A 3319-nucleotide genomic window follows, 5' to 3' on the forward strand; every position below is an offset into this window, starting at 1 on the left:
TTCTTTCTTAACAAAAGTATGTGCAATGCCGCTTTTTTCAAGTTACATTTTCTAGGAACAGAGAGCGAGTGATAGGTGAAAGAAAAGATGCATAGCGCAATCATATATATGCTTACTCAGAAGTAGGTCCAGGGGTGCTAACTTGAATAAAATATTGGGGGCGCGCACACACCATTTGAACGGGAATGCTCATCAATTGGGGTGGGAGGCTGGCCTCCTCAAATATTTTTTTCGGAGGGGGCGAAGTGACCTCGGCCCCTAGGAATTGGTTCTTATGAGTAAGTCCTACACCGTCCAATGGGTGTTACTGTACGGGCAGATACGTTCTACAATGTGTGCGCTGCTGTTATTGACCCACAAGGTGTCGCTGTCTCCATTCCACAGGCGGGAGGTTTTTCCAGGGCAACGTTCAATTCACTCTTTTAACCTATGGAGGGCAGCAAACTCCAGCTCGTGAGCTTGGCGCGAATGCCTTCAGATGATGCTCCAAAGCAACAGGCGTTATAACTGTTGTCTTTTCCGACAAACATATCCCCGAAGACTGCAGCAATGGGAAAGTTTAAAAGGGGATGAAGGAAGCTATCTATGTAAAGGTAAATGGCACTCTACCCGTCCCATGCAACATCCGTTGAATTTATTTAAATTTATTTAAATTAGATAAATAATAGTAAGTCCGAAGAAGCGTTCTGTGTATTTGGGAAGCTTGCTTCGAGGATTTTAAAGACGCATCGGAGCAGTAAAGCTTATACCTCCTGTTGCAATCACTCCTGTTTTACGATAAGGCGATTATCTTAATTTCCGAATGAGTAAATCTGAGATACAAAACATTGTTTGGATAGTTTATTTAAAGGTGCGTGGGATTTATTTATTTCCCTTTCCCTCTTTTTGTTTGCTTGCTTGTGGGAACCTATGAATAATTTTCTTTTTTCTTTTTTTTCTTTGGTAACTCACTTAAATAGTCTTGGAACTTCAGAAACAGGGTAGAAGAACGGAAAACAGGCCAATCATTCCAAAAATAGATGGGAAATCTCCCCGTCTCTTTTCATTTCAATTTCTTATAAAATACTGGCTAGCGAGTCTGTTTTTCAGAAATAAGAAGGTTGAGATTTCCCGTTACTGTGTATCCAAGTTGTCTGCATTGCCTGTCAAATCCGTGACATGCTTTTCACATATTCAGTTACATTCCTAGGGAAATTGGGAAACTGGATTTAATTGTAACAGCGTGATGGATTAAACAGAACAAAATTTGGAAGAGGGCATTTCAAGAATATTTGAAACCTCATCATGTCTTAATTTCAAATTTCCTTAGCAATTTTATTTCTTTTCTTCTTACCAGGCGTATTTTGCGTGTTCTTATTTGAAGGGCTTCCATGAAATCTCAGGACCATGAAATCTCACGACAACAAACAAATACTGATATATGGTACTATTCCCCCCACCTCAAGTCATTTATCCATCCTTTCACAAAACAGCTGGCTACAAGACTACTGTGTTCCAAAAAAAGAGAGTATTTATATCTCCCTCCCTCTAAAAAAAGAATACAGATTCAGAACTTCTAGAAATACTTCAAAGGATATGGATTTTTTCTTGTATTTTTTGTTTTGTTTTGTTTAAGATAGAGTACCATGGTCGGTATTTTGAGCCTCTCTCCTTTTCAAATAAATAAATTCCCAAATGGGCCTCCTAACAGTAAAATCCTCCTCTGCCTCAGATCTTTCTAGTTTGCAAAGGATCCTGTACTAGCTATCAATACCTTGGAATCTTTCTCCCAAGATCCTAGAGGCTTGCCATCATTATTATTTTAGAAGCACAGAAAATCAATGGACTGAAATCAGTCACATCAAGTCAAATAGAAGCTTGGGGCGGCAAAAGGAGCCGTCGACACTTACAGGTCTTTTATCAGTTTGGAAATGTTCTGCCTCACTTTCTAGCCTCACACTTACCTAGGAATAAAGCCCCCCTCCACCGTAGTGGGATTAAAAAAATACCCGCCTAGGAATTGCACCGTAAAACATTCCGGTGAGCACTTCACCCGTCCCCGGAGTCATATCATTCATTTTAAAAATCGCAGCAGAAACTTTGTGGAAAAAGCACATTTAAACCGGGGTGGGGAGGAAGGAAGCAAGCCTGAATGAGTTTGGATATGGTTTAAGCATCGAAATTGACTGTCATATTTTTAATAATAATAATAATAATAATAATGGAATTGGAAGTGAAGGAATAAAATATAATTGTTATCCTCTCCTCTCCACCCCGTTTGCAGTTGTTTTGCACAGCGGAGCGTCCCGACCCGGGAAATGGGGGGGGGGGGTCACACCTAGGTTGCCGGCTCGCGTCCCTAATTAACCAAACCTAATTGCCTCTAATGGAATAATTAGAGGGTCGAATTGGGGGGCGTCGTCAGTCTAACAAAATCCCTTTCAAGCCATCTTTTTAAAGAAACTGAATATCTAAATTGAAGCACATTAGCTGTGAAGTCGTTAGGCACTCTCGACGCGCGAGAAATCTCAACTAAAATCTACACAATTTCATTCGAAGCAAGAGCCTCGGTGGTAAAAAGAAAAAGAAAAAGAAAAAGAAAAAGAAAAGAGCGGGGGAAGCACTTTCCTTGGAACTTAATCTCAGGTATTTAGGACCGAGGTGTTAAATGAGTTTAGGACGAAGGTGTCAAGTAATTCTATTTTTAAAAAACAACTTTGCTTTTTCCTTTGCAGTGCAAATCGATTTGGCGCATCGGGTGCAGGGGAGCGAACAAATCCCCTGCGCTGTCTTAAGCGCCCTTTAAAATTTAAGAAAGGAGCCTAGACTGGCGCTCAGGCATTGTTATCGTTGGTGTCGGATGAGGAGAGATTTCATTTTTTTAAAAAAAGTCGAACGACCCTGAAAAGGAAAATTCGCTTCATATAGGAGATTTGCCAGTGCGGGGAAATATTTTAGAACAGTAGCCTTTTCGGAGATGGTGGCTCCAATCTTTTAAATAGATGGAATTAAATTAAGAACGCGGATGCCTTTGCGCAACGGCTTCGGATTCGGCTTTAAACCGAATCCGACCTCGGATCCCCCCGATCCCACCTCTCCCACCCGGCACCCACCCTACTCCTCGCGCTCCAGAATCGCCCCTGTTCCACCCGCGAAGGCGGACGCCAGAAGCCACCCCGAACTTCGCCGCGCTTCCCGGAGCCCCGCCGCGTCCTGACGGCGCTCTCCTCCGACTCTCCCATTGGCCCTCCCGAGCCCGAGCCGGGCCGCCATTGGCGGAGAGCGCAGGGCGGAGGCGTGGCCAGCGAGGAGTAAAAACGGGCCTTCCGCAAGGGAAGTT

The sequence above is a fragment of the Podarcis cretensis genome, assembly GCF_951804945.1.
Source record: "Podarcis cretensis genome assembly, chromosome: 8".
Classification (NCBI taxonomy): domain Eukaryota; kingdom Metazoa; phylum Chordata; class Lepidosauria; order Squamata; family Lacertidae; genus Podarcis; species Podarcis cretensis.